General features: G+C 46.6%; 1 long non-coding RNA gene across 1 annotated transcript in view; it reads right to left on the bottom strand.

The window, feature by feature from the left end:
* Positions 1–259: 259 nt before the first annotated feature.
* The window catches only part of LOC146441549 (uncharacterized), a 51,170-nt gene continuing 45,429 nt past the window's right edge, over positions 260–6,000 (bottom strand). Inside the window, exons 13-15 of the long non-coding RNA XR_014849957.1 lie at positions 5,016–5,118; positions 3,428–3,527; positions 260–3,033 (exon numbers count right to left, since the gene is read on the bottom strand). This is a non-coding gene — a long non-coding RNA (uncharacterized LOC146441549). The remainder of the gene's footprint in view (positions 3,034–3,427; positions 3,528–5,015; positions 5,119–6,000) is intronic.

The raw sequence follows: 6,000 nt of genomic DNA, 5'->3' as shown, positions 1-6,000 counted from the left end.
CTCCGTGCCAAAGGTAGCCACACACTCATGCAGGAGATAGTCAGGCATGGGCAGTTAAAGCAATAACTGGGCTGTGGCACAGCTGCCCTGGGAGTGCCATCCATCTCCCATCCCAGGTTTTACTGCTGTGTTCCTTTATTCGGATACACCGCCCTCTCCATTTAAACAGCAAACCCAGCAGGGCAGGAAATGACAGCCCATGCTCTTGCCAAGCCAACAGAAACGGAGCTAAAGTAGAAAGCCTATTTTAAGAGTAAAGTACAATATAAAGAGGTTGCGTTTATTTCCAGACCAGACATTACAAACCCAGGGAATTCAGAGTTAAAGTTATGCTTAAAATAAATTCAAACTTGTTGAAGTGTGGCAGTGTGCTACCAAGGCATACAAATAGCCTTAATTCTGCCCTGCAGTGACACACAGCCGTATGACTGTGATTAAAATGTTTTAGTACTTGTGCTCCTAAACTAGATTACCCTGATAAATACAATTTTTTTTTCCATATTCCCTTACTTTTCTGCTCCCCCAACAAGCCTGTGCCCCAGATATTGCCACTAGCACAAATTTCACTGTCTACCAGGAAAAAGAAAAGATATATATCACAGGTCCCTCACATCTGTAATGGGAGCCCCAGGCTAAGTGTTGTCTTGGAAATACCCTCCCTCCCACCTTCAGATCCGCAGCCACCCCTGCCCAAGGCTCTGGATAGCACAGCTGAAGTGTGCACCAAGTGATCATTTAGCCCTGCTGAGGAGAAGGGAAGGGCTTTCCTCACACCTTTCATACCACTGTAATCTACACTTACGTATTTGTTTTACAAACTCATTAAAACCTTGGGTTTAAAGTGTAGAGAAAATAAAAGAAAAAGAAAGAAACATCATCTGGATAAACAATTATGGCTTTTTGTCAAGGATTCAGGAGCTAATCGAGTCCAGATCTGTTCCACATTCACATTTACATGTGAAATTGTACTTACTGAGCTAGAAAAAGTCAGATTAGCATCACGAGTCAGCTCTGCCCCTCAGCTACACAGTGCAAACTCTGTGGAGTGAATGGGGGCTCCCAGGGTGTAACAGAAGGCGAAGTTTGGCCCCTAATACTTGAGGGCCATTTGGCTGAGATGCACATGAAAGTGGCTGCTCTGCACTTCAGCCCAGTTTGAAATGATTCTCCAGAAGTTGTATTTACTTAAGAGTGTGGGTGGCCTGAATTGTCACGATATGTTCAAATATTTGGCACTAAATCACAGCTGTCCACTTATTTGCACTTTTGCTGCTGGGCAGCAGGAACACCCCTGGAATTAGTCAGCATCAGCTGCATTAATGAGCTAACAGATATATTATGGTTTACAGTTTGGACTTCTTTTGTTCACAAAAATACACACCTCCCATCCCCTTGTTTCCCAAAACAGTGTATCTTCTCGAACATGTTGACTTTCCAAGCTTTATTTTATTTGGCCTTTATTAATGAGCTTGCAGAGTTTTCTGTTACACACGGAAAAGCACCTTGCCCCTAGCAGCCTTTCTGAGCATTACACGGAATCCTGGAGAGACTCAGGAGTGTGAGGGGAAATGGTCCAGCCTCAGAGAAGTTCCTCTTCCCAAGCCAAAAGCCATCCTCTGCATGCAAAGATCCCAAGTGAATATGGAACCAATAACAACAGACCTTTGCATAAGAAAAATATTTACAAAGTCCATGTTACAATCACATCATCTGGAGGAAAATGCTTGCACCTTTGCTCTGCAGAAAGCAAGTAATTTGTTGCACAAAAGGAAAGAAAATCGTGTTATCTGGGTCAACACTCCCACAATTGATTCATCCCACTTCTCCACTGCCAGAAACCTTTCATAAATCACAGATATAGCATAGGTCATGTTTTAATAACTTGCCAAGAAAATTTATCCTGTGCGAGAGGACTTCAGGACCAGTGTCAATTCTTTGAAACTTGTATGCCTAGTGGAGGCTAATTGTAAACCATAATCATTTTTATTAAACAAATCAACAGAGTTTTTACCAGGGTAATGCTCTAGCATGGAACCAGTGGGAGCCAGGTTTTTGTGTGTGTGTGAATAAAACAGTTTTTCAGAAAAATGCTTATTTGCTGACACTGAAGTTTCTTGTGGGAATACATCACTTTTATAATTAAATTTTCATCTGGAAGATTTTTCAGGTCAAAAATGGAATTTCTGGTCAGAATCATAGCAGGGAGGAACACACAGGAAGTCGGGCTCTCAGCTGAGCACAGCCAAACCTCTTGCATCCCAAGCACTTGGCTTAATTTTGGAGCCAGCAGCTCGTCTGCCATATGGCTGCTCTTTACCTGGTCTTGACCATTTTTGGCCATACTTCTCCAGCACCATTTCCCGGTTCTCCTTCCAGCCCCTCCCAGGAGCAGAAGGTGCAAAGCCATGGACTGAAAGCATCTGCTCAATTTACAATTGTATTTTCCGGGAAGCATCCCCAAATGGGTGCTTACCTCCAGCCGGAGGAGCACGAAGAAGCAACCCCACTGCCAGCAGCCACTCTCACCCACACAACAGGATCTGGGAGAGGATGTCTGGCCATATCTGCCTTCCCCTCCGTGTGCAGGAACACACCATATCAACAGAAAACACCTTTGGTAAGGGCATAAATGCACCTCCCTCCCCGGGAGGCTGTGCGGCGTTATCTGCGGCAGTGGAAGGAAGCAGCAGAGCCGGGCTGCTGGCAAGCCTTCCTACCCTCGCAGCCTGATTCACCAGAACAGCCCGGCTGCTTTCTGCCACCACAATGACCACACACCAGAGCTGCAAGCCTGGTTTAACCAGCCACTTTGGGACACTCTTGTGCCCACAGCGAGGTACTGAATAGCTGGAAGGGGCTGGTGAGCCCCTCCACGAGCTCCTCTGCATTGCATACCTCAGCCACGCTGCTGCAGCAGAGGTGGAAACTGAGTTGTCACCAGCCCCAGTGCACAGCCTCGTCCTCTGTTCACCTTCAGGAGGGCAAGTCAGAAGTGGTTCAGCTCAGCCACCACAGTCAAATGAGTCTGAAACCCTGTTAGGAGGGATTAAAATCACATGTGAGTGTGTGTGTGTGTGTGTGGTTTCACAACACCTCCCTCTCCCCACCGCCAGCCACACCAGTTTCCTCAAAGAAAAGCAGAACAGTAGAGCACAGACCCAAAGTTATGCCGTGATGCATTAAAGCCTTGTTTTCCCACTGCTTAAAGAACTGACCCAGCCCCCTCAAATGTTCCCAGCATATTTGAATTGTGAGTCAGAGACCACAATGGAGATACTTGCCTAGCTTGACAAAGTTTAAGTATCTCCTGCCAAACAGCAATCACTGATTTTTTGCTCTGTCACTCATGAGTCCTGTTCCTGCTGCTCTAACCACACAAAACACACTGCCTCATTGTGGAAGCCAGGATTACTCTTTGGATGCTTACCTGTACCATCTCCAACTTTTCATAATCCCCTTCATGAGGAGTGCTGCTAACAAACCAGATGGAAACTTGCAGGTATTGAAAGCTCATATCTCTGTACCCACTGTGAAGCAATAGAGGATGGAAAGAATAGCAGTACTGAAAAGTGAGGCCAGGAAACACTTCATCTTTGCAGGTAGGGTCTAACATTCAAAAGGAATAATAATTCAAGAACAAGATTTCCACCGACTGGTCTGGCACCTCACTTAGCAGAACACCCTAAGGCTTAGGAGTTAATCTGTGATGGACCCTTCACTGGGCTTCATTCGCCATAGCTAAAGACATTGCCTGTCATGAGTTAGCATCCAGAATGGTAAAATAAGTTTTTATTCTTTCTGTTATAGTGGCAAAAGGCCTGCAGCACTAAGCAGGGCTCCATTTTCTTCCACACCCCTCCTCCACCACATGTCATCCAAACAGTTCATACAGCCCTGCTCGGGGCAAAAAGATTATTATTTTACTCACTGTAGGTCACACTCATTTCCTATTTGTTAATTTTCCTACCCAATCCTGAGTGCTAGAAACATTTTTTCTTAATTAGTTTCCACCCCCCGCCCCTTTTTCTTCCATTAAAAGGCACAATTCTCACACAATCTGAGCGCTCTGGCAGAGATGCATGGAGGCTTCAAGGAAATCCCCCACTAACACAGTGCAAGGCTTGATCTACAGTGAGGAGAGCTGGCAGCCCTGCAGTGCACCTCAGCACGCCAGCTGTTTCTCCAGTGGTGGAGCCACGTTGGGAGGAGTTCAAGGACCAGCAGCTGAGAGAAGAAGTCAGACACAACCAAACCCTCCAACGTTACATGAGGTCGAGGCTGTGTGTGTGCACGTGTGTGCATTTGCTTTCTTTTTCTTTTTTTTTTTCCACCGCAACTAGACTTAATATTTCTTCAGAGGATTCATGCTTGTACTTGTACCAAGAAATCATTCCCATTATCTCCTCCATCGCCTGGGCTGCAGTGCAGGGAGCAGCCTGCTGTTATCCATCCCTGCTGTCTGGGGTTTGGGACAGCTGGGCTGCAAGGCTGGAGAGATGGGGGAGTTTCCGGGCTCTGGGGTGCACAAGGAGGAGAGAGATCATTTTGTGTGCTGCTAATCTGTCTCTGCAGGAGCTCTGGTTTTCGCCTCTGTAGCACCTGCCATGGGGCGCCTGGGGGTGGGACACAGGAGCGGGAAGAAAAATAACTTCAAGCAAGATATACTCCCTTCCTTGTTAGTTAATGCTTGCCAAAAAAAATGATGCAGAAGCAGGGGGTTGAATAGGTCTAAGTGGACTTCACATAACTGATGTAAACATTACACTTTGACATCTCTCTCCTTTCAGGAAGGGGGAATCTTTGACTGAAGCTGTGTCCAAAGCCCTAGACAGAAACCCAGGAGCTCTAGGATGTTCTTCCCCGCTCCGCCTCAGGCTTGAAATTTCAGGACTGTGGTGTTTTGCTGACAAACCCGAGCCATGCAAAACTGAAGATAAAATACCAGTGATGGTTTCAAACCTCCCATCCCCCCCGAGCACAGCACGCATTGCTCCGAGCTGTTCACATGTACTGACCTCTCCCAGCTTGGTCCTGGTGACAGGGTGATACACGGCCCAGACCTGCACTCCCTGCGCCCCACAGGCTCTCATCTAACACGGAGACAGGCACTGGAGGTGCCTAACAGGAAGCAAGGAAGAAAAAGAAGCTGTTGCAGTGTGCAACAAATGCAGATCTCAATATGGATCTCACCCGAGCTGAAAGGAAAAACCCTGTTGTACAGCCACAGTAGGTCACACCAGCTAGTGCAGGGGGATGCAATGCATTTTTAGAGCACACTGTTCTGGACAGCAAGCTTTGGAAAGTGTTTCTGGAGGCTGAGCCAACCTCACAGTGCTGGCCCCAAAAATATTTAACACACGCTCTTCTCAAAAAAGGCATTTTAAAGGAGTCTATATTGCAATCTGAATGCAACCAGCTTCTTTTAGCTCTCCATCCTCAGTGGCAGTGCAAGAAGATCAGGCAATTCAAGAGGCATAAGCTGGCCCTGGTAAAGTTTCAGGCCTCTCAGCTTGTTCCTTAAGCCAAAAATAAAGAATATATATGCAATGCCATTGCATATTCACCTGGTAAGTTTCTAATGCTGTTTGTCAGAGCAGTGGCTGCCAGCACTGCACACCAGAATGGTCTCCCTGGTTTCATGCCACCACCAAGCCATCAGCTGGGCTGTGAGAGTGTCAGCTGCTGCTTGCATTACAAAATCTGGAAGGGATGGAACCTGAAACCAGAGAAGCAGCAAACAAGAGCCGCAGCAGAGCAGGACAGGCTGCTCACCAGAAGTACCTCTACCATTTAGGAGAGGACAGATTTTTTGTGCTGGGCACTCAGAAAACCTGCATGAGCACATGCATTTGCACACTGTGCAGCGAACCACTGGCTCTGCTCTTTTGACAAGGGCAGGTAGTGATGAGACAAGAGGCAATGCCTTTTAACTGAAAGTAGATTTAGATTAGATACTAGGAACAAATTCTTTACTGTGAGCATGGTGAGACACTGGAACAG

The sequence above is a fragment of the Lichenostomus cassidix genome, chromosome 2 (assembly GCF_008360975.1).
Source record: "Lichenostomus cassidix isolate B80296 chromosome 2, HeHo_3.0, whole genome shotgun sequence".
NCBI classification, from domain to species: Eukaryota; Metazoa; Chordata; class Aves; order Passeriformes; family Meliphagidae; genus Lichenostomus; species Lichenostomus cassidix.
This window is presented reverse-complemented; position numbering and strand designations above follow the sequence as displayed.